Here is a 26,879-nt window from a genome sequence, read left to right as displayed (position 1 = left end):
ATTTTCACTCAAGTCCTAAAAGTAGATAAAGAGAAACCAGTTAAACAAATGAGACAAAAATATTATACTTGGTCATTTATTTGTTGAGGAAAATGATCGAATATTATATATTTGTGAGTGGGAAAAGTATGTGAACCTCACGGATTAGCAGTTAGTTTAAAGGTGAAATTAGAATCAGGTGTTTTCAATCAATGGGATGACAATCAGGTGTGAGTGGGCACCCTGTGTTTTTAAAAGAACAGGGATCTATCAAAGTGCTCTTCACAACACATATTTGTGGAAGTGTATCATGGCACGAACAAAGGAGATTTCTGAGGACCTCAAAAAAAGAGCTGTTGATGCTCATCAGGCTGGAAAAGGTTACAAAACCATCTCTAAAGAGTTTGGACTCCACCAATCCACAGTCAGACAGATTGTGTACAAATGGAGAAAATTCAAGACCATTGTTACCCTCCCCAGGAGTGGTAGACCAACAAAGATCACTCCAAGAGCAAGGCGTGTAATAGTCCGCGAGGTCACAAAGGACCCCAGGGTAACTTCTAAGCAACTGAAGGCCTCTCTCAGATTGGCTAATGTTCATGTTCATGAGTCCACCATCAGGAGAACACTGAACAACAATGGTGTGCGTGACAGGGTTGCAAGGAGAAAGCCACTGCTCTCCAAAAACAAAATTGGTGCTCATCTGCAGTTTGCTAACGATCATGCAATATAGGCAGGCAGCCAACTAAGTGGGAGGTGTGGGGATGGGGGATGCACCGCCATCTCACATGGCGACCGAGCTGCAGGCTATAGACGTATATATGTACGTAAGTAGGATTCAGTTATTTAGAATTTCAAAATAAAACCTGCTTAACTTTTGTAAATAACCTGTAAGGAATGAGCCTGCCAAATTTCAGCCTTCTACCTACACGAGAAATTGGAGAATTAGTGATGAGTGAGTCAGTGAGAGCGTTGCCTTTTATTTAAATGACCAAGTATAATATTAATGTCTCATTTGTTTAACTGGTTTCTCTTTATGTACTTTTAGGACTTGAGTGAAAATCTGATGATGTTTTAGGAAAATTCTAAAGGGTTCACAAACTTTCAAGCACTACTCTATCTATCTATCTATCTATCTATCTATCTATCTATCTATCTATCTATCTATCTATCTATCTATCTATCTATCTATCTATCTATCTATCTATCTATCTATCTATCTATCTATCTATCTATCTATCTATCTATCTATCTATCTATCTATCTATCTATCTATCTATCTAAAAGCAAATTAAATCCACTCTGATTCAATGATGTGTAATAATAAAAGCTGAGTACTTTTTATAGACACTGTGCTTTGCCTAATCATTCACCATGTTCTTACTACTAAAATACTGAAAGAAACCTTTGTGGTCTTCATTTTAATTTTCTGCAGTATTTCTCTCTAACTTCCCTATTTTTACTATTATCCTTTGCGACTGTTGCTCTCAGCATCACCCTATTGTTAGCGCTGAAGTTACTTGTATAGCTTATACAGCTGTTTTTGTATTTGCAGCTTTTTATAGTTCCTTATTTATTTATAGATTTCTATTTAAATTCTTACCATTTCTACATTTTTGGGATGACCTTGACCTGAATTTTAAAATGCAACACTGCTCCTTTCTAAATACTTTAAAAGTTTGCCCCAGTTTATCATTTTACAGTGTCGGAACGTCTCACGTTTTACCCTACTAAAATTAAGCTTAACAGCTTTAATTTTTAAGAAGCACTCTGCCATAATTTATGTTATTATGGTCACTAGATCTTAATAGTTTTAATCACTTCTACCTTTTGAATTCTACTATCATTATTACTGAATAAAAATATAGGTATGCTTTTCCTTTCATTGGTGTTTTATCATACCATTTCACACATTATGTTTAAGAAATTATATTTGGGTAATTAAAGTCCCTTGTTGCTAAAATATCACCCTCTAAGTATTTTGTTGTTAATATCATTTAAAAGATGCACACTGAAACTACTGTCTCCACTGGGGGTCTACCACACACACTAAAAATAAGATCTATCTATCTATCTACCTATCTATATTCCCAATGCTTTCTAGTCAAATCCAAAAATTCTCTCTCAGATATGGTTTATTACCTATTTGAAGCAAGCACACATACAAATTCACCTTCGTATAAATGGCAACTCCCCAACTTTTTCAGTTTTATATATCTTTCCTAAATAATGCATATCAATCTATTTTACAATTATTCTCTCGGTCGGATTAATGCACAGGCTAACCTTGGCTTCAGCCTTGGGCCCGGTGGACTACAGGAGCCCCTAAAATAAATCAAGATTTATAAAAAAAAGTATTCGGTCTTTGTTTTTCAAAGAAATATTACTGCCGCTAGAATGGCCAATCAAGTCCACTTTAACCACCTAAGATGAGTTGGTCACCACTGGTCAGGTGCACACTATCATCCTGAAGGAGGATGGCTGTTGAAATCTTGTGTGAGGCAGCATAAATGAGTTTAAAACAGGTTATCAGAATCTAACATGAATGAAGCAGAAGGCAATTTTTAATGCTATAATAGTGGCAGTTCTTCAGAATGGCCAGTTACAGTGTTGTAACACCTAGTTCTAGTGAAAGTGAAACATATGAAGGTGATTATTTTGTAGAAACAGTAAACTCTGATTACAATTCTGTGCTGGTCTACCAAACTCAGGTGGAGTGGTGACTCTGAGGCTAGGGATCTGGTTGCTGATTCAAATCCCATAAATGCCAGAGGTGACTCTACTTTGTTGGGTCCCTGAGCAAGGCCCTTAACCTGCAATTGTTACATCCTGGGTATGACGTTAATCTGCATCCAGCCCTGCAAGCAGGTTCTCCAACTTGGAGGTTGGTGGTAGGATTGATACTCCAGCCACTGTAAAAACCTCACACTGCTCAGTGTGGTGCTGTGGTGTCACTCATTGCACGGCTGCACTCGGATCTCAATCTAGGTGGTTTACCTGTGGTGGGTGTGACAACACACTGTAATCAGTGCATGCTCCCAGCCTCCTCAACTAAACCTTTGTTTGAAATCCCTTACTGGACAACAGGTCACGAGTAAAAAAACATTTTAGCTCATGTCTCAGGTGTTTGCATTTTGTTACTTGTCACTTTGCACTAATTGAAAGTAAAATTGTTTTTTGAGACACTGATAGAGAGGATGTCTGCACTTTACATACTCGAGCAGAATGTTGTTGACAAATAACTTATGGATTGGAACGGCTGTGTGGCAATGAAGTGATAAGTAGCTAAAATAGGTATTACCTGGCACTATGTCTACTGAGCTATCAGTAAACTTTATTAGTAGCTTCACAAAACAGTCTGCAAACTTGTGAACAAACCTACTGATATGTTTTACTTATTTGCCTTTATTTTTATTTTTACTGTAACAAGTGAAAATATATGATACTGTAAAATTATTTGGTACTATAATGTTTTTAAATATTTGCCCTCTTTCTCTCTCTAAATATATAGTTGGATCATGCTCACTTTGTTTTTAATATCTCACATTACATACTTTGCTCTGATGGCTATCAAATTTAATCCAAAACTTTGCTGTTGCATGCTTTGTTCTTCTCTTTCCATATCACTCCTACCATCAATGCAGACTCTCCCACTACTTGCTGCTGTTGTATACGGCCTATTCAGTTTTAGGCAACTCTTAAGCTTTTCCATTACATGTTCCTTATTCTGTCTTTCCCTTAAGATCCACTGGATGGGGTCTTGAATAATCACTCAAGTGCAAGAATGCCCTCACCCCTAATTCTTCCCTGATCATTCCCATTCCTTGGATATATCCTAGATTTTGTTATTACTGTATTACCATGATTATGTACATATGACACCAAGTTTTTTTATTTATTCTTGATGTGTCTGGCATTAACACAACTAGTTTTAATATTGTATACATTTCACTTTGTCTTATTAACCAAGGACTAGAAATTTTAAAGTATCTTGTATATCTATATTAATACTACCTCCTGTTATATTTGTATTAATACTCTATGTTCCCATACACAAAGGTATAAGTTTGGCATGTCCTTAACTCCCTGTCCCTTATTTCCTAGTTTAAACAACTTTCAACTAACCAACTGATATGCCATCCCCAATATCACTGGTGAACCTGCAGTTCATATTTGAATCATTATTGTAAGACAGCTCTCATCTTTTACAGAAGAAGCCCAAAGTCCCAATAACCCATGTCCCACTATTCTACACCAAGATCTGTGCAATGTGTTAAACCAACTAAACTCCTCAGTTGTCATGGGCTGGCATACAACAGAGAACATAACGCTTTTAAATTACTGGAAGCCTGAACTTACCTTTTGTTCCAATATAGACAATTACATCCAGATTCACTTGTGCTCTGGCCAGGAGGGAAATACAGTGTTCCCCTAACTGAGTTCCCTGCTATCACTACGTCACTCTTTCTGACATGATGATAGCTTCCACATTCCTGTCTATAACCTCAGAGGTATTAGACTCAGCATCCATCTACACAAGGCCCTGAAAATGGTTGGTTGGACACCTTCAAGTCTGTGGTTGATGTCCCTGGAAAGATGCCATCTTTAGCGTGTCCCTACATTCAACCATAGCCTACATATCTCTACCTCTCCGGTCTGAAATCCTCATTGGGGAGACTACTATATCTCTAATGGACTTGTCTACATTCCATGCTCCATGCCACATGGTCTGGAAAGATGACCAAGAGTTCCCCCTCAACCACACTGTTTACTTCCTCCTGTGCAACTGAAACAGTAAAAAAAAAACCTTAAAACTGTAAAAATTGCCACATGGTCCCTTAATGATACTAATGATGAACTAAAAACAAAGTTTTTATGAAACAATTACGGAATCTAACATGATATAAACATTTTACCACATAATTTGCTTACATACAATTTGCCTAATAATCTGTTCAGTCTAACTGCTCAAGGAGATTCTAGACTAAACATTACTAAGTCTTAGGAGAAATGTGCACAACTGCCTTGAGTTCAAGTATCTAATATAAGCTGAAGCTCTGGTATTGCAGTCCTTTTCAAAACTTACCATGAAGTTACTCCTTTGGACAAAGTTATATTTGGTTGCCACCTGTTCAGGTCTGATGAAGTCCACATAAGAATCAATAGTGGAAAGACACTGTGGCCTGGTAGGGTACCGACCAGGTATACTTATATCAAAAGGTATTACCACTACTATACCATGATTGATTGCATGGCTTGGCCAGAAAAGATCATGGTAGATGTTTTAGGGTATACTCACACTAGGCACTTTTGTTCAGTACAGTGCCCAAGCACGATTGTCCCCCCCTCCCTACTCCTGGCCTGCACTCACACTGCACTTAACTTTCTGGGCAGGGGCATGCTTTCGTCATGACCATTCGACTTCATTTGAAGCCAAAACAAGATCCAAACACGAAGTGACAGCCTGTATGTCAAAATGATTTTATTTATTTTGTGGTTGTTTTGAAGTCATATAGGGCAGGATAACGCTCTACCCTCTTACAGATTTATTGAGTATGCAGAACAGCATTTTGCTTTTAATCGTGCTGCAGGTACGATAAGATTTTTACGATGACAAATGATATTAAGAAAGGAATGTGCAGCTTCTCTTTCTTGTCAACTACAATTCACATTCATGTGTAAGGTGAGAATTAAAGTCTGTTTTTAACTCAAAAGATACTGAATAAAATACAAATTGCACTATTTGACTTGTCGCATCACTGACGTCATGTCTGTTTTTCATGATCCGGCATGTTTAGCAATCACACTGTTCCTGAATCCTTCTGAACCATGCTGAGGCCCACCTTTTGCAAATGGGACAGGGCATGGTATGGCTGGCCCGGCAAGGAGTGATCACACTAGTCAAATTAACAAGAGTTTGCGGGGTAACATGCAGACAAACATGCTCGGGCACGGAGCAGATTACCAGTGTGAAAACACTCTTACAGCTTTCTCAAGGAGAGCTCAAGGAGTCTAGACACAGGAGATGAGTTGGACTAAGGCTTACTGGTGAAGCATCAGACCTAGTGACCAAAAGCAGTGAAGGAAGGAGACTATAACATTCTCTTGAGTGGTCAGCCCTTTGTTTATCATTCTGGCACACACCATTTTGTATACACAACTGCTGCACTGCATCATTAGAAAAAATTCCATGTGCAGCACAAAGGGACATGGCCTAGCATTCAGCGCAGACTCATCAAGTATAAACTAGGCTTAAGAGGCAGAGAGAGAAATAGAGGAAGATTAAAAGGGAAATAGATGACAGGAGTGAAGAGAACATTTTGGTGAAACATTTAAAGTGGAAAAAGTGAAGCACCACCACAAAAGGCACTCATGGAATCAAACTACTGTACCATGAAGATAGATCCAAATTCTATTTGACTGCTGTTGATACTTTGCAATGCTGCATTTACAATAAATGAATAACTTTAAATATATCTAGTTTCAAAGCATCATTCTGAATTTGAAGAGACACAGTAAGGTTGTCCATCCATCCATCCATTATCCAACCCGCTATATCCTAACTACAGGGTCACAGGGGTCTGCTGGAGCCAATCCCAGCCAACACAGGGTGCAAAGCAGGAAACAAACCGTTGGCAGGGTGCGCACACACACACACCCACACACCAAGCACACACTAGGGACAGTTTAGAATCACCAATGCACCTAACCTGCATGTCTTTGCACTGTGGGAGGAAACCGGAGTACCTGGAGGAAACCCACGCAGACACGGGGAGAACATGCAAACTCCATGCAGGGAGGACCCGGGAAGCGAACCAAGGTTGTCCTATACTGTTAAAAAAACGTATTTTCTCCATCCATTAGTGAAGACTTTTTGTCAGTTGTTACACAGAGGACTGTATAATGGCATACATAATATATCTTAAAATTTCAGCACAAATCATACATTTGGGTGTTGGTGCAAAGATTAAAATAATATAAATCTATTATTTCCTTTTGTGGACCTTGTATTCTATAGACTGAATAAACCCTGATCAAAATTCCTTACAACCTCTTGCTTAATTTAATTTAACACAGGTTTAAAATAAAAAACTAAACAAGGATTTTTTTAAGTTTTGCTTGAAATTTACACAGCAACCTGTCTTCACCTTTCTATTATTATTTACTAGCCATGTTATATGTCGAAGACAGGTTATAGAATACATTTAAAAATATTTGATATCTCTTGCCCTATGTGTACCTTCAGAGCCTTTCCTGAGTATCCTTGTGTGTCTGAACCTCTCCTAACTGGTGCTCCCGCATTTAAGTGCATTCTCATAAAGCCTGCTTCTCAGACACTTTCATTTGAAAGCATCCTGCTCACCTCCTGACTGCTTTAATACTTCCCATCTTTGCAGGTGACTCTCAGCATGCCTCCTACACCATAACTCCTACTTGTGTGTCTCACACCCAATCCAGAATGGGATTAAGGTCTGGGAAGTCTCCTGGCCATGGACCCAAAATTTCTATGTTTTGTTCCCTGAGTCGCCATTCTTTATTCATGGCTGTGTTCTGTGTTCCATCCAAGAACAGTTTGGTGACGAACAATACCTTTTCCAGCATGATGGAGCACCGTGCCATAAGGCAAAAGAGATAACTAAGTGGCTCAGGGAACAAAACATCAAAATTTTGGGTCCATGGCCAGAAAACTCCCCAGACCTTAATCCTATTGAAAAGTTGTGGGCGGGCGGACAAACAAAAACTCACAAATTCTGACAAACTCCACTCATTGATGCAAGAATGGGGTGCCATCAGTCAGGATTTGGGCCAGAAGTTGACTGGCAGCATGCCAGGGCAAATTATAGAGGTCTGGAAAGAGAAAGGCCAACACTGCAAATATTGACTCTTTGCATAAACTTAATGTAATTGTCAATAAAAGCCTTTGAAACTTATGAAATGCTTGTAATTATACTTCAGTATAGAAACATCTGACAAAATGATCTAAAAACACTGAAGCAACAAACTTTGTGAAAACCAATACTTGTGTCATTCTCAAAACTTTTGGCCATGTCTGTATTTGAGATATGGAGAAAGATGGCAAACTCAGAAAGACAACGGCCAAGCCAAGAGTTGAACCTAATGACCTTATGCTATGAGAAGCGATTATGTACTACTCAAGACACCCAAAGTAATCTCCCTGGGATCCCTCTGCAGCTAAACAAATATGGGAAATAATTATGATCAAATAAAATAACCCTATTCATTGAAACAGGTTTGTTTTCCAAATAAAAACTCAATTTTAGAAAGTGCAAATTGTTTATAAAATAGAACCAAGTTTTCTATAGAGACACAAAATTACTTAGGAATAAAATAAATACTGTTGAATGCACTGTGTTTATGTTAATCAGCCATCTATCCACTTTTAAAATTGCTTTACTTTTTATTCCAATACCACCATCAATTTTAATGCTCAGATACTCACACACTGACCTCTTTAGAGCCAAATCTACATGTACGTAATACAGGAGAAAACCAAACAAACTCAGAACAACAGGGTAAGTGCAAACACCGCACTGAAGGCAGCCCAGCCAGAAACTGAACCAAGTGTCAAACCAAAGTGAGTTGGCAATAGTAGTACCTCTGCATTGTATTACTCTTTCTAATTATTTTCCACATACTTCCATATTTCCAAAGTCTGTTACACCTATGCTCTTCATGTTTTCAAGTTTATGCAGTTTCTCTCAATGTATAACATACTGCTTTCTTTTCTCCTATAATGTTGTTTTGCTATTTCCATTACTTAAGACAAGAAATGCAATAATAAGCAAATTAAATCAAACAACTGTAATGTCTGTCTTGTGTGTTTTACTTTATTTCTTGGTTTAGTCCTCTGTTGTTGAAAACATTATTGTACAAATACATTTGTTATGAAATTTTCCGTACTAAAATGTAAATTCTGTCTTAACTGGAGCACAGCCAGTATTTCTCATTGTGGCTGTTCTTAATTTTCAGAGCTATAAATGCTGAATAGTACTTGGCATACTCTAAGCAAATATTATCCCTGAACGTGCACCTAGTATCTCATGTGAATATAGTCACGCCAAGAGATCCCACTTCTACAAAAACTTGGGAACAGCTAAAGTAATTTATACCAAAGGATGGGAACTGGGTAAGAAAAAGCCTTTTCCTTATACATTAGTGCATGTCCTTAAAGTTGTAGTACCCTGATGCCTAGCCTAAGATAGCACTTGAGAACAACAGCTCCTTTATGCTAAGAAACAACTGGCAACCATAACAGGTAATGTGAATACTGTTAGAAAAGTTTAAAACACACAGCTAAAATGCAGCCTAGAATGTGTAACTAATTAAACGACACTTGTAGTTTGCCGTTTGTCTAGGGACCACCAGGGAGCAATTTTATTTGGGAACCTCAGAGAATCAGGAGGACCAACAAAACCCAGAAATGGCTCCAGCATTGACCTGGATGTGGTCATTGGAATGAGGTACAATGAAATAATTTTTTCATTGCAGAACTACAGCAAATGTGTAGCCAATCTAATGTAACCACTGGATATACAGAGGTCAGTATAATTAAAAAGGATACATGAAAAACTGAGATCACTATATTATATGGACTATGTTTAACTATTTAATTGCACTGTTATGTTGTCTTGCAAGTGTGTGTTCTTTGAAAAGTGATATTTAAATAGAGCAAGCATATTTTATTTCTTGAATGACATTAGAACACCAATCACTTATTTAGAGATTGGATGAAAATGGCACTCCAATACAAAACGCAGTTTCATTCATCTTTTTCTTTCAAGGTATTATTTCTTTTTATAATTGAATTCTAAATATCACTAAAATGTTGCCACCTAAATCATTTCTTTGAAGAAATGATGCTAGATTCATACATGTATGCTAGGGAATACAACCAATAAGCACACTCAGATATTGCTGTGTGGGCTGAAGGATAATAATAGATACATGACACAAAAATAACTGGTTCTCAATGATGCAACTGAATGTTAAGCTAATGCCCACTTCTAACACTTGATCTATGTAGCACAAGCACCCAGTGACATGGTACCATGAATCAGAAATTGACAGGTGGGAACAACCTTTACTACTGAGGCAAATTAAGGTACTATTTTTTGCACCTAGAAACACCTTTCATTTCCCAGTAGAAAATTATAACAGTCTCTGAAATCCAGAACAGATATCAGTCACCTTTATTTCAACAATATTTGATAGACATAACAATGCCAATGCAATAGATATCAATGTGAATTTAAAATGCCCAAGGGAGTAAAGCTTATCCCTGATAAACATTTTTAGCCAACTTTTTAAAATATAATTTTCAAAAATCTAAGAGGCATAATAGGAAATCCTATTAACAAATAAATAAATACAATAGCAAAATGGAATATATGTCTCTTTTATGTCAATAATGATAAGAACATTGGGCAGCTCCAAGAGGTGATACCATGGCAACATGTTTCAACTCTAAAATAACAATAAACAAGCTAAATATAAAGTACATAAGCTTAGTTTTAGGTCTTACATTCCAGAATTGGCTGATGTACTACAGTAATCATAGTAACAAGCAAATAAGCAAACCACACACCACAGAAAGTATTCTGAAAATAGGAACAGGAATTAAAATGCATTCAAGCATTTAACATAAAGGACACTTATTTACAAAGAGCATTGTTTAGCATTTTTTTACCTTAATCTAGTTCTCTATTAATTGAAAACAAGAAGAAAAGTAACACATTTGCTTGTGTTTTATTTAAAGAAATATTAATTAAGGGAAATTAAATAATACCTTCCTGTGAATCATAACCCATCTGAAGTGAAGAAGTGAATAGAATGGATGATTTCTGGGACTTCCTTTTGTCATTTTCTAGTTCATTATGTCATGCACTGTCTGCCTTCTGGTAAGATATTTAACAAACTAGTACTCTACAGATAATAAATGTGACAAAACCACAGAGTTAAAAACAAAATTCCACCTCAGCCAAAGTAACTGTAAAAGAAACATAAGCTGACATGCAATATTTTTGAGAGTCACAACTAGCATCACTTCTTGAAAGATTAAGATTTTTCAGTTCACTTTTGGTAGAGAAAATACTAACCACTCCACCCTTACTATTTGAAAAGACCATAATACTGTATGTCTCACATATGGAACATGTGTCTGCATACAGGCTAGAGAAGAAAGCAAAGGATGCTTATCCTTAGTGTTTACGACCATCTTATTAATAAGATGAATAGGCAAAGGAGGGCTAGCAGTGCCAGCTCACAATTCTTAAATGAGAAGCTGGTGTTGTTACCCAATTAAAAATGATAGTAAAGAAAACTACCTGGAAAATAGTGGTATTGTTTGGAAACAAAGTAAACATTTTTTTCTATGGTGCATGTGGGAGAGAGAGAGAGCTGGGAGGTAAATGGAAGCAAATGTTATGTTAGTGTCAAATTAGGAAGTGGGAAAGTTCTTCTCATGAAACAAGCAAAACTAGGCCCAACCAGGTTTACTTGAGTATTTTGATTATTTTTAGATTTGTCCTCTCTAGTCAGCCTAGTGTTTCAGAATTTTATTCCTTCTCTAAAGAGTATGCAGGGATGCTTTCTTTATTATAATGTATACTTATACATACAATATACAGCACATGTACCAAAGTAAGGCCCTCTTACTACCTTTTTATTTTAATTAATATTCACATCTTTCAAGTTGGGGTGGCACGGTGGCGCACTGGGTAGCACTGTTGCCTCGCAGTTGGGAAACCTGGGTTCGATTCCCGGGTCCTCCCTGCGTGGAGTTTGCATGTTCTCCCTGTGTCTGCATGGGTTTGCTCCGGTTTCCTCCCATAATCCAAAGACATTGGCGATCCTAAATTGTGCTTGGTGTGTGCGCCCTGCGGTAGGCTGGTGCCCCGTTCGAGGTTTGTTTCCTGCCTTGTGCCCTATGTTGGCTGGGATTGGCTCCAGCAGACCCCTGTGACCCCCTGATATAGCGGGTTGGATAATGGATGGATGGATCTTTCAAGTTAACAAAATATTGTAAAAACGTTGGAAAATATCTGAAATATTGGCAACAGTAACCACTTTTAATGTTCAGGGTTATTACTCAAAAAGACAATACACTTACAAGAAGAAAGATGTGCATACACTGTATAAGTTTATCATTGTAAAGGTTAGGAGGAAATTTCTTAAAAGCTAAAATATAAATATAATATTAATATGTATTTCTATATCCATATTAATAAAGGAAGTAAATGAACTGAGGACAAGAATGTATACTATAAACAGACAAGAAATTCAGACATGAAGTAGATCTTAACTATAAGGAAGGAAACTGCACTGCACACAATGATCAAGTTCTAGCTTTAAACAAAATCAGACAGGTGTCACCCTGGAAACAACATTGCGCAAAACAAAACATTTACATTGTTTAAAAATTAGAACAGAAAAGAATTCTAGTAACTACAACTTTATGAGATCATGTGATATAAAGAATACACTCTGAGACAAGCTGACAATCCCTGAAATAACGTGCTAACAAAGTATTTCAATATTTGAAATAGCTTTTCTAAAACTCAAGCAACTTCTACGGCTAATACTGTAAGTTAGAAAATGTATGCTTGACATAACATTCAGGTATATTTAGGGACTCAATTAACTGTTTTGAAATCTTAAGAATTTTTCATTTTTATTTATGTCATCAATGCTAAAGATTTATTTTTTGTAACAATGAGTCATAAATTTAAAAATAAGGTTGATAACAGAATGTCATTATACATATTAGGGTACATAAAGTGCTGTATAATTTTAATAGCATTTTGCAATGTTATGTATTTAATTATGTTTGTGGTAGCTGAAATACCTTTTCTAGACATCAAATTCCAAATTAAGTCATGTAAACATTGTATCAATTGATGTACTGCTGTTAGTTGCTAGTTTTGGGTCTATAGCTAATTGTTCATATTTCATAATGAAAACATTTTCAAAGTAGTATCCAATGAACAGTTAAATCTATGTTGAAGAACAGCTGACAAAGTCCAGACTGCATTCTCAACTCACTGGACATTTTAATAGCTTGTACTGGGAATTTGTTTTGCCGTCAAGAGAGGTTTTCTGTAGAGGAGGAAAACATACAGTGCAATATGAAATAAAGTCTCTGAAGACAAACAGCAAGTAATATTCCTCTGTTTTACAAGATGATTTCTAAAATTTGCAACTTTTTTACATGTGAGATTTTGAAATTTCAATAATGTGTCCTCAGTGCTGTGTTTGAAATATCCAATAGAAAATAAAACTTTCCCTTCAAATTTTCATGAGCAGTAAGCATACAAAATTTTACCAAGATTGACTCACCAGGAGCTGACAAAAAAATGTGTGGTAGACAGACATACATAGTAACAACAATATGTGCCTTCACATTTTGACTGTATGTAAAAACTTGGATGCAAGCACCACTAGGGTTTGCGCCCTAGGAACCAAGTTAACCAAACTATTCTATAACATTTCATTAATTATTTACCACTCTGATGCTGATCTTTCTGATCATAATACAGGTCATTATGATAGCAACTGACAAGAAGAATTATTAATTTCAGAATTGCAGTACTTGAGGGTTCCTCTAGAGTGCCTCTTTGTCTTGCACGATTTGGCACAAAAACTAATCAGCACATTGTCACCTCACATTAAGTTTAAGTCTGGTATTTTTCCATCCAGCTATTTTAGCTCTAGCCCAGCCTCAAGAAACTGTGACACACAGACACACCCATTACTGAGATATCGATATTTTTGATATCATGGGACCATAAAATGTCAAGATTCATTAAAAATCGAAGATCAAAATTTTTGATGAATCTAAAGCTTTTGTTCTTCCTCCATAGATGATAGGTTATGGTGGGGGAAGGTATAAAGCAAACATTTTCCTTTTCACATATGTATATATACAGGTATATCTTAAAGCTTACTATTTAAACAGATATTCTTGATCACACAAGGCTTTTTTAATCTTAAGTTTATGTTCCTCACTCTGTTTCAAGGATTCCATTTCTGCATAGCTCTTTTGATGTGTTTATTTTACTAGTGAATGCAAATTAAGTAGAATAGCACAGTATTGGTCATGTTAAAGATATTTCTCATTTCAAAACAGAAATTGTAACAAGAACATTTTCCTGCTGATTTCTGATTAATATATTGCTTTTTAAATGATCTTTCAAGCACATAACACTATGTGCATATACTGTATAAACGCCTTACATATTTTTTGTGTACACTTTACTGTTTACACTATTGTAATATATAACTAATAACTGTACATATATTAGTTTTTTAATGGTTTAGAAATGTCATGTTTCTGTCTAGCTTTTGGTTCTGACTACAATTCAAGTCTTGATTCACCAGAGACAATTGTCAATATTTGTTGAGGAAAATACTTTAAACCATAAGTGGGATGTAAGAGTAGGAAAAGAAAAAAAATCTGCTTGCATTTATGGTTATATTAAAAGAATGTTGAGTCTCTTTCCAACAAGAACAAATTTAATTTACAGTATAGGTGGCACAGTGGCGCAGTGGTAGCGCTGCTGCCTCGCAGTTAGGAGACCTGGGCTCACTTCCCGAGTCCTCTCTGCATGGAGTTTGCTAGTTCTCCCCGTGTCTGTGTGGGTTTCCTCTGGGTACTCCTGTTTCCTCCCACAGTCCAAAGACATGCAGGTTAGGTGCACTGGCGATTCTAAATTGTCCCTAGTGTGTGCTTGGTGTGTGTGTGTCCTGCAGTGGGCTGGCACCCTGTGTTTCCTGCCTGGCACCCTGGGATTGGCTCCAGCAGACCCCCGTGACCCTGTGTTAGGATATAGCGGGTTGGATAATGACTGACCGACTGACATATATATGTCAAAATTCAATAGTTACAGTATTTAATCTACCTGAAATTAATCCATGTTCAGCAGTTCCATTCATTTTCCCAACTATTTTTTGAACCCATTCAAACCAATTCAGGATCACAGGGACAAACAGCCTATCACAGCAGCTTTGAAAGAAGGCAGGAATCAACCCTAGCCAAAGCAGCAAGCATATACTGTATTACAAAACTGATTTTTTGCCTTCATTGAAGGACTCACTTTGACATATTATCCATTCACTTCTCCTGAGGAGGTTTGTACTAGAAAAGAATGAACAGGGCAGACCAGATATCCACATCCTTATCAACAATCACCACTTCCTACTCAGGAAACCTCATGAATGCCTAGATTACATGAGTAATATCACATATCTGGCATATGCAAAGTGTTCCCCTATGCTTCCACCTAGGATGGGCCCAGGGTGCATCCTAACAAGATGATCAAACCGGCCAAGTTGGCTGTTCTTGATTTGGAAAAACAGCTGCTGAATTCCCATACATTGCTGGACTATTCTTTTGTAACCATTGATGAGGGTGGTGACATGGGCTGATCAGTAAATTATGCAGGTTTTTAAAAAATGTACATGCCAATTCACTACCATTGTCTGCTACAGTGGTCACAATAATATTTCCTTTGCACTGACTCATTGGTCAGAATTCTACCTTAATTCATAAGCAGGACCACAAAGTATTTAGCTGAGCGACTTCTTACCTGCACAGAAGGGGGCACTATGTTCTTGAGAAGATCATAAACTCAGATTTGAAGGAACTGCAGGCTGGAGATCAAAATTCAGTGATAGCATTACCTTCAGAGAGAAGAGATATAATTCCTTGGTGTCCAAAACTTTATAAACTTCAAACGACCATGACATACAGTACAGTAATTCTGTGATAAACTGAAACTCATCCTTCATTATCAGTTTTCTTGGTAATCAATTAATCTACCAATTATTTTGACAAACAATTGATTTTTTTTTTTTTAATTTTTTCAATAAAATTTTTTTAACTGAATGATAAAAAACTAGGCTTGGCATTCCCAACAAGACCTGCCATTCTGGAGTTGCTCTGAAGCAGCCATCACAATTTGACCCTTGCTAAAGTCACTCAAATCTTTACCTTTGTCTATTGTTCCTGCTTCCAACACATCACCTTCAAGAACTGATTTGCTGACTAATATATCCCACCACGTGACACGTCGTGGATCATTTGTGTATAAAAAGCAATAAGACGTCAGTCTGTCCAGCGTCCATCAACCGTGTCCATGCATTTGCCTAGGTCTAATGTGGTCTGGCAAAGACAACAGGATGGGAATGTTCAAAAAAGAAAGGTAAGAAGAACACAAAGAAAGAAGGATGTAAGGGCTTGAATGTCCAATGAGAAAAGACAACAGAATGTACAAAGAAAGAGGAATGGAAGACATATCCGGTGAAAAGAGGTTTGTAAATTCACAATGTGATCAAAACATTGTACCATTAATTCTGTTTTAATAATTGGCATTTTGCTATGCTAGTTTTCATGAGATTTCTCTGACTTTTTGGATTCCTTATATTCATTTTAACTGTTGGTGTAATGCTGCCATAAGCCCTACAGTTAGCAGGGGAGGTTTTTTTCTTGCAATCTCTCTTTTTCATGACATTACTTACCCATTGCAGAGTTCTACTTAGTTTCTTACTGCTTCTAAATTTTGGAATGAACCTGCTCCACAACTACTTAACTGTCGCTAGATCTAAAAGTATGTCCAAGTTTATCCTTCTTATACTTTGCCTCATCTGCTCAAAATTTTCCTTAGTAAAATTAAATTTAACAGTTTTCATTTTTGAATATTAGTTCTACAAACAAATTCCAAAATGTACTAGATTATGATCCCTATATTTTAATGGTTTCATCCCCTCTACCCCAAGAATTTGATCCTAATTATTACAAAATATTAAAACAATATAACCATCTCCTCTCATTGATGTGTTAACATAATGCATTAATAAGTTAATTAAATCTATGAAATCCAGTTCTTGTGCTTTTTGAAGATCCCCCATTACTTTAACGTCTGCCCTTTTTAAGGTTATTAAAAATACTGTGTCTGCCTCTAACCCTGATGCTTTCTACTCCAATTCAAATACCCTTACTTAGACAAGTCTTGTCGCCCTTTTGAAAAAGAAACAAATTTAGTTTCTCTTTTCCATATATAAAATATTTACTCCTACACTACTTCAATTTTACCTATCTTTCCAATAAATGTGAACTTGTCTATGTTATACTCATCATCATCTGTCAGATTTAGCCAAGTTTCTGTTACTATGATAATAACATAATTATCTGAAGCTACATATAACTGAATTTGTTGATTTTTAATTGCTGCTTCTAGTATTACTGCAATAAACATCTAATGTATTACTAATTTTATTTTGTCTTATTAACTGTGGAAGAATAATTTCAAAGTTACCTTGGCAGTCTACAAGATATTACTGTAAGAAGCAGATGGGTTTTAGTTTTTAGTTTCTAAATCCACATGAATTGGTTTAGCAGAGCATACTGTATTCAATCCCCATGTCCACCAGATGTCCCTTTCCACTGCAATTTGTCAGCAGATACCATATTTTAGATAACATTTGTGCATACTGTAGGAAAGTAGACAGCTAGTTGTGAATGTTGAATGGTTTCCAAAAAATAAAACATACACAGACTAAGTGAAGCAAACCTCTTGTTGCATAGATCCTGTGTTTATAAAGTAAAGGTATAAAAGAGAGCAGGGAAAGGCCAAAAGTTTACATCTAAAGAATTAGAATATCCACAGAAATCTTCTAAGTGACAATACTAACAGTATGAGCATTCTAGCTTTTATTTAGCTATATCAAGGCCAGCTGAACTTCGAAACTATATATAGTTTGCTCCATTTCACTGAAGACAACTAAATCACAGAAAGGTGGATATAGTGAAAATGTGGCATAGATCAAGTTTCATTTCACTAGCCTGTTGTTTTCAACTTTTGGAGTACAATAATGTATGTAAGTAAAATTAGAAAATAAAGGGCCAGAGGCATGACATATATCTTAAACAAAAAATGTCAACTAGTTATATGTAAAAATTGTGAGCGCTAGAATCAGCCAAAAAATCAGAACAATGCACCTTTAAAAATATCAAATAATACAGTGCATCTGGAAAGTATTCACAGCGCATCACTTTTTCCACAATGTTATGTTACAGCCTTATTCCAAAATGGATTAAATTCATTTTTTTCCTCAGAACTCTACACACAACACCCCATAATGACAAGGTGAAAAAAGTTTACTTGAGATTTTTGCAAATCTCTTTTTTAATTTTATAGTTTATTAGTCTTTGTATGGATGTGGTGAGAGAGGACATGCAGGTGATGGGTGTAACAGGGCAAGATGCAGAGGACAGGAAAATATGGAAAAAGATGATCTGCTGTGGCAACCCCTAACGAGAAAGGCTGAAAGTAGAAGAAGAAAATGTCTGTGATGTAAGGTTCTAATATTGTAGATTTTTTCCTTTCCAAGGATATCACCCAAATGATTTGAAGCCTAAAGCAGATCATTTTCAGTCTGTCACATTTTGATGGAGAACTTTTGTCATTTGCATCTTTCTAATAAGGAGAGACAATAAAAACAGTGAATGCAACTGTTTAAGACTGAAATAAGCAATTAAGGGTGGGGAACCTTAACAAGCAAGACATGAAAATGTCACTCGAGCAATAAACGCTTCATCAGCAATAATTGACTTCTTGTTAAGAAACTGGGTTGGAACAAAAACCTGCAGCCACTGCAAACTTCCAGGACCGACATTGCCCACCCCTACTTTAATATATAGTGGATTCAGAAAGTATTCAAACCCTTTGACTTTCTGCAAACTTTATTGTGTTGTAGATTTAATTTTAAATTGATAAATTTGCCATTTTTGCCCATTAATCTACACTCAATAACCCATAAGGACAAAGTAAAAACATGTTTTCATATAGGTTTGCAAATTTACTAAAAAAAAACGGAGACCTCTCATTCATAAGTATTCAGACCTTTAATTCAGTACTTTGTAGAAGCTCATTTGGAAGTAGTTACAGTTGCTTTGCACACCTGGGTTTGGGCAGTTTATTCAGTTCTTCCTGACTGATCCCCTCAAGCTCCATTACATTGGATGGGAGTGTCTGTCAGCACCCATATTCAGGTCTCTCCACAGATGTTCTATAGGGTTTTTCTGGGCTTTGGCTTGGTCACTCAAGGACAGTCAGAGACTTGTGCTCAACCAACCCTAATGCTGTCTTATCTATATATACATCAGGTCATTGTCAGGCTGAAAAATGAACCACTGCCCCAGTCTGAGGTTGTGTTCTCTCTGGAGCAGGTTTGTTTCAAGGATTGCTCTCTATTTGGCAGCAGTCATCCTTCCCTTAAATATGAAAAGTCTCCCTGTACTTAATATTGATAAGCAGCCCCATAAGCATGATGCTGCCACTACCTTGCTTGACCACAGGGATGACATGACATTAGGCAGTCCTTTGCATACCGTATGGCAAAATCCAAGCAGGAGTTAAACACTCTGCCATAAAAATCTAATTGATGGACTGCCGTGATAGTTGTTATTCCATTTTCAATCTTCAATTTCAACAAAAGACTTCTGAAGCTCTGAAGCACTGAGTTCCTGGTCACCTCCCTTATAAATGTCGTTGGTCAGGTGGTTCCAAATTTTTTCATTTCACAATTATTGAGGCCACTGTGCTCCTTGGAAAACACAAAGCTTTAGAAATGGTTTTATACCATTTTCTTGATCTATGCTTGATCTAGTGTTGTGAATTGTGGTAACTTATATACACCTTATATATGCCTTTCTTAAAGATATCCCATCAATTCAATTTACCACAGGTAGACTCCAAACAAATGCCAGACACATCTCAAGGATGATTAAAGCAAACAGGATGAACATGATCACAATTTGGAAAGCCACAGAAAAGGATATGAATACTTACAAGAGGGCTTAGCCCCCTGTTTGCCTTGCTCGCCAACCCCCAGGGGCAGGCGCTAGGCGGTATACTGCTGCTGGATTATGTGAATTTCCCCTTGGGATTAATAAAGTATCTATCTATCTATCTATCTATCTATCTATCTATCTATCTATCTATCTATCTATCTATCTATCTATCTGTCTGTCTGTCTGTCTGTCTATCTAGGCACCCGTTATCTCACGGCTCAGCTGCTCAAAGGGTGTCAGGGCACCACTCTGTTAAAGAAAGCAATTGTATTTAGTGGTGGTATACAGAATTTGCGGGGCGTGGGAGGAAAAAGGTTTGGTCCTTAGTTACTATAGATAGAAAATCAGTTACTTCAGTATTTCACTACAACTGTCTATTTTAAATACCAATGAACAATAAAATGTAGTAAAAAGTAAAAGTAAAAAAGTAGAAGTAAAAAAGTAAAACGTAATAAAAAGTAAATAAAAAATTAAATTAAATTAACGCCTTGTCAAAAACAATATTATGAATTACTTTATTTTCTAACTTACATTTTAGAAGTTTGCTTTTTTGCATTTCTGTTTGCATATTATTCAGAATATTTTACTCTTTCTCATTTACTGAATGATTATCTTTGTTCCTGATTTTTATTATATGAAGCTCTTTTTTGTTCATTTTCTTCTGTTCGACATTCATTATCAACTCTTGTCGTTGTTCTTCTATCACGATGTAAAATTCAACAATCTTGAATACATAATTTGCTTTTCTGCCTTGCCTTTAAAACTGACTGCATTGAAAGGGTGACTTAGCAGCACTGAGAGTGTCGCAGGGTGGTATGAAGAGTGGATGTGTGCAGTAGGAGTAGGATTGGGTGACCGGTGTGGAGGGAAGAGGTCAAGGCTGAAAAATGCGGACACAACGTAAAACTTTTAATATAATATTGAGAAAACACATGCAAATCTTTCTAAAAACATGTTTTACTTTGTCATTATGGGTTAATGAGCATAGATTCATGGGCAAAAATGGATGATTTATCAATTTAAAATTAAATCTACAGGAATAGTCTACAGAAAGTGAAGGGATCTGAATAGTTTCTGAATTCACTGTAACAAACTTTTACAAAAAAAAAGCACTACAGCAATTTTGGTTACAAGTAATAAATGTTTTCAATTTCATTCTGTTAATTAAAAGTGATGTCTGCTTAGAAAAAAAAGACCAACAGAATCTACCTCCAACAAATGTAATTGTTAATTTTTTTTTTCTTTCAGTTTTGTGTTTTGTGTAGGATGTTAAGTAGGATGGTTTCACTGACTACATAATTTTAGATTTGTATTAAAACATTGCTACAATGTACATTGGGAATAATCTTCAATTAAAATGCTAAAAAGAGCCCTTTTTGAGAATGATGGCTGGACTGGCACTTAACTGATGCAAATAAATGTGCCAAATGACATGACTAATGCTCAGTCACACAGGGAATTCACAAATGCAATTCAGAAATGCAATAAATAAGTCATCAAAAAATAAACATGAGAAGAACAGAAAAAAAGGAACTTCTGCTCTTAATTGCAACCAGTGTCCTCTATTAAAATATTGGTGTTTGTGAGAAATCAAGAGAGAAGTTTTCCAGACCTCTAAATTTACACTTCAACAAGGAAAAAACTGGTGCTAGACTTGGTTTTAATTCTTCAACATAGCACTAGACTACTGTTATGCATTCGCCGAAGGGAAACCAGATGTTCTAGAGGCAATGGATGCACTCTACTCTCACCTGTTTAAGTGCTGCAATGTTCTTAAGCCTGTCAAAAAACTTCCCTTTCCAAGGGAAAACAGATGAATTTGCAGAAGAAGGTGGCAGCATTGCTAGTCAATGTTATAAGCTGAAAAGCAGTTGTATGTATGAGGCCTGTCATGAATTAAATAAAGACTAATTGTTTAAAAATGTGTTGTGTCAATTGTGCCTCCATAATCACCAAGCACCTTGCTAGTTTGCTCTTGGATGAAATAAGATTTGTTGCAATCTGAAATACTTATTTGTATTGTGAGTGATCAAAAAAAAACTAACAGTATGTTTGTCAGCACTGTCACAAGCACAACGTAACAACATCAGGCAGCATTATCATTTGAATTTTGAGTGAAACCTCATGAAAGTGCAATGTCATTATATAAAAAGGTAAGATTTTACCCTGGACTCAAGTTATTTTTATTGGCACAAAACTTGACACTCCAACACAACCCTGCACCATTGAATTAGCAAACCGTCATGCAGCTTCTGTAAGATTTGTCATCATGTGGCTTTCTTTTCTGTCCCTAAATTGAAGAATCATGTTAAAGAACCCGATTTTCAAAACAATGAAAAATGTGGGTTATATTACTTGTACTGACAGATCTCATACAAAAAAACTTCTAAGGATGCCTCCAAGATGTAAAGACTGATGGAGGTAGTGTGTTACTTCTTGTAGGGAGTTATTTTAAAGAGAACAATGTTAACATTGAATCATTCTAGCCAAAAAAATCCATTAGTATCAGTCTCATTATTTTTATGACAGATCTTGTAGATGAAGTTCCCAGGACCTCTGCTCTGCTAAAGCTTTAGCTTTATTGGCTGGTCACGTGGCTGACATGTGCTTTAACATTGCTAGAGACTGTTGAGATTTTTTGGTCTGTTCTGTGGTGTGAGATTTAAATAAAACAATACATTTTGCTCTTAAAAACTTTAGTTTTGGTTGCCACTAAGGAACTGTGTGGGAATTTTTTACGCTTTTTTTCCTTTAGAAGGGATTTTTTTTTCGCCCGCAAAAGTAGCTTTGTGTTTGGAGGTGTACTTGGAAAAGTTACTTATACTTGTTCTTGTTATCTGTATTTGAACTAGCATCGAGGAGGCAGGGTCGAAAGCAGCAGTAGCTGATATTGGCATTTGTAAGCAAATAACCGCATCGTCGTAACAGCGATTCCTTAGTTTAAAGAATAAAAACAAAGAGGCCGGGGCTGATTTCAAAGCAGTAAAGGGGAAGGCTCAGCAGTGCGCAGGTAAGCGACCATCATTAAGCCGCCAATCAGGCACAAGGGGCTCTAGGAGCAGATAAGGTAGTAAAGTTTTATTTATTTTAGATTGAACAGTCCTTAGCTGTCCAGAGGTAAAACAGTTAAGCGGACGACAACGTAAGGGTTCATTAATACGGGGGACTACAAACAGTGCGAGTGGAGAGCTTGTAAGTAAGAGGTAGGCAAAGTTAGGAGAAGAGAAAGAGAAAAGTAAAAACCTCATAGAAAGACAAATAACAGGCAGCTGAGAGGGAGAACAGTACAGGAGCTTAAGGGGAAAAGGTGTAAAATAGCTGTAGCAGATCTTAGTGTTACCATTTAAGTTAAATGATTAAATTTTAAGAAAAAAAAGTTAAGGCAGTTTTACTAATCCCACATCAAATTTTAATAATGAGGCCAGTGCAATGCAAGTCCTGTTGGACTTTTTAGATGATAGTTTGGAAGAGTCATCTATGAGGGCTACATCTGCAGAAGATGCCAGCTGATCCACCATCTGGAGCTCAGGGTCGCTTAACTGGAGGAGGAGTTGGCTGACCTGCGTTGTAATAGAGAATTGGCGGACTTGGCCCAGGTGTCCTTTAGAGAGATAGTGTGCACCCCCAAGGTGGTGCGGGAGGAGATTCCAGACCAGACAAGTAGAAATAGGTGGGTCACGATCACAAGATGTAAGGTAAACGGTGCACACTGTCCGAGGGCATCAACCCCAGAATTAGAAGTGTTAAACCATTATCATGTCCTTGCGGAGCTGGATGGTATTTCTGATAATTCTGAGGTGGTAGGCAGGGATGAGGTGCTCCAATGGGCCACCTCAAAATCAGTTCCCAAAAACAGAGAGGTAGTGATAGTTGGGGACTCAATCATTAGGGGTTTGAAGCGCAGGTGTGCTCCAGAGAGAGAGAGAGAGTCTTGCATGGTGTGTTGCCTTCTGGGTGCACAGGTGGGAGACCTCCCTGGAAGGGTGGATAGGCTCTTGGCCAGAGCGGGGCTGGATCCAGTTGTTATTGTCTATGTTGGAACAAATGACATACATAAGGGTAGTCTGTCAGTTCTGCAATCCAAATTCAAAGAGTTAGGTGCCAAGCTGAGGAGCAGATCTGACAAGTTAGTCATCTCCGAAGTTCTGCCTGTGCCACGCGCCAGTCCAGGTAAGGTTTATGGGGCATTGGGACTTCTTTTGGAACAGATGGGACCTGTTCTGCCGTGATGGGTTGCATCTGAACTGGAGGGGCACCAATGTATTGGGGAGGTGTATGTGTAGGGTAGAGGTGTTATTTTAGGAGTGTGTTATAGACCACCCAATTCAGACAGTAATTTCAACACACATCTTTTTAGTAATATCAAAAAGGCAAGTTTACAGGGAGATATTATAGTCATAGGAGACTTTAATTATCAAAATATTACCTGGGATAACCTTGCAGGTGCAGAAGTACAAGAGCAGGTGTTTTTAGAAGTAATCAGTGACTGTTTTTTTAACACAGCATGTTAAAGAACCAACACTGGGTGAATGAAGCCTGTCTGGATTTAATATTATGTAATAATCAAGATAGAATTGAGGGTGTAGAGGTGTGGTATAGCAGGTCCACAGATCAGATCAAAGGCCACTTTTTACAGAAATAATCGCCGCCTCGCGGCGATGAGAGGGGGCGTGGTAGTGTGGCTGGAGCAGTTTCCAGGTGATTTGTGATGCGGACGGTCCTCGCTTAGCCAGGAGCTGCTAATTGCCACACCTGATCCACGTTCCCGTGATATAATAGACGCACACGGCGGATAGAGTTAAAAGAAAGAAAGAAGAGAGAGAAAAGTACGTGAAGGGAGGTTAAGTGTGAAGAAGGTGGAAGGAAGGAGAAAGCTGGTGTGGGACAGTGAGAACAAGAGCTGGCTCCTGAAAATTTAATGCAGCTGGTAGGAGAGCCTCAGAGGAGTATTTGGCGAACTCTCAGAGGGGGCAGATTGAAGCAGTTGCTCCAGCTGAGCAATTTTGAGGAGCTGGAGTGACTGGCAGAGGGGTCGACTGGATGTTGAAGAAAGCGGAGTCGATGAGGCTTTGGGCATGTTGAGTCCCAGCGTGACCGCCCTGGCCCCTGGGGAAGGAACCCAAGTCTCAGTCCGGCTGGAGCCCGACGTAGCCGGGGATCGGAGGTCTATCGGACCAGAATAAAGATTTAAAGAAGAAGTTCCAAAGGAAAAAAACTGCTTTATAAGGCATATTAAGACTAATGACCTCAAAGTGAATCATAGACCGTATGAGAACATGAGGGCAACCATTAAGAAGGATATCAGGGAGCCTAAAAGACAGTTGGAGAGAAATATAGCAGATAAGGCAAAAGAAGACCCTAAGAGATTGTTTCAGTATTTTAGTAGTAAATGAACAGTCAAGCAGGACGTTAAGTGCATCAGAAACAGTAAAAGGGAATTAAAAGATACAGACAATGAAATAGCGGATGCCCTAAACTTACATTTTTCTGAGGTGTTTACAAGTGAGCAAGTGGATAACCTCCCAGAGGTAAACATGACTACTAAGGAGGTACTGAGGGATTTGGAAATTGTAGAGGGAGTGCTGCTCAGATTAAATAAGCTGAAATCAAACAAATCATCAGGGGCCTCATATTTAAACGGTGCATACGCACAGAAATGTTCCATAAGAACGTTTCCACGTTCAAATCGTGATGTATAAAACCTAAACTTGGCATAAAACCACGCATTTCTACAGTAGCTCATACCCTGTCGTACGCAAGTTCTCCACTCGGTTTTGCAGACTGGCAGCACACAGCATCAAAGCAGTGCTACTATTCCTGTGTGGTTATCCTTTCCTTTTCAGATCCACATCCCTGACGCGGCTTTATAAATACAGTGAAATTAACCTCATATTGTTTATTAGTTTAATGCATCTGATTGTAATTAACCAGTAACAATATAATGGTCCACAAAATGGTCAAACTATTCTAAATACAATAGCTGCTTTAGCGTTGTTACTCTCACTGCACCTTCTTCTTCTTTCAGCTGTTCCCGTTAGGGGTTACCACAGCGGATACTCTTTTTCCATATTACTCTCACTGCACCACTCGGATTATTTATATCACTGTATCTGAGTGGGGAATCAAAGATCTACAGAAGCTGAGAAAGAGAATTATTGATATACAGCAACAAGCACAAGCTGCCTCAGCCATGCTGTCTACTGAACAGCTTTCACACGGCAAACGTTTCAAACCCTTTCCTGTATGGACCTTGCAGATCAGAAACAGTTTCATCCCAAGAACTATAAACACACTCAATCAAGTGCTCCTTGTAGAACTGTTTGTACTTATTTGTACAATCACCTCACTGTAAATTTGCACTAAAGTTATAATATTGCACAACCTGAGCCACTTTATAAAGTGCGTACATTTAAATAATCTATATTGTTAATAATTAAACATGTGAGGACACGGTATCGCTGCATTCACAGATTGTTCCTGCCTCGCGCTTTATTCTTGCTGGGCCTGGCGTGACACTGCAAGGATAGAGGGATAGAATAATTAAACACATACTATGAAGATATTTCAATGTTCCTTAAAAGTTTTAAAGAATCGGTATTCTAAGTTTACAGATAGCTTAACGTCTATTAGAGAGCTGATTGTATGGCGGTTGGGTATTTGGAGAAAGAAAAGTAAGGAAAGGAATTGGAGGTTAGTACGTTTGAAAGAGACAGTACTGCTGAAATAAAGTATTTCATCGAAGGCTGCGCATGGTGCAGCAAGCATCTTGCGTAAGACATGAAAAATCACTGCGCCACCCTGTCCTCATGTTTAATAACATGCTTTAACTCCTATCATCATGAAAATGATATCACGTATACATCTCAGTATTTTAATTATTCAGAGAGCTGTAATATCACGAATGTAATGGATTCTGTGTCCTGTTGGAGAAAGAGAAAGCCTGTTTAAGAAGCACGTATGATACAAACACATACAGCACATAGAAGATCAAATACAAAACAAAGCATTTAACGTGCTACTTTAGTTATGA

At 37.4% G+C, this 26,879-nt stretch overlaps 1 protein-coding gene across 3 annotated transcripts in view; it reads right to left on the bottom strand.

Moving 5' to 3' along the window:
• LOC120515422 (oxysterol-binding protein-related protein 3-like) overlaps positions 1-26,879 on the bottom strand; it is a 183,533-nt gene that overhangs the window by 145,218 nt on the left and 11,436 nt on the right. Inside the window, exon 2 of one of the 3 annotated variants that reach the window (XM_039736396.1) lies at positions 15,585-15,678. The exons of 1 other annotated variant lie outside the window; for it this stretch is intronic. The gene's annotated coding sequence lies outside the window, so the exon portion shown is untranslated. Of the gene's footprint in view, positions 1-15,584; positions 15,801-26,879 lie in introns of those variants that run through there. One more of the 3 variants, XM_039736397.1, reaches the window with a different exon arrangement.

This window comes from Polypterus senegalus, chromosome 15 (assembly GCF_016835505.1).
Source record: "Polypterus senegalus isolate Bchr_013 chromosome 15, ASM1683550v1, whole genome shotgun sequence".
NCBI classification, from domain to species: Eukaryota; Metazoa; Chordata; class Cladistia; order Polypteriformes; family Polypteridae; genus Polypterus; species Polypterus senegalus.
The sequence above is the reverse complement of the archived record's forward strand: the minus strand, read 5'-3'. Positions and strand labels throughout refer to the sequence as shown.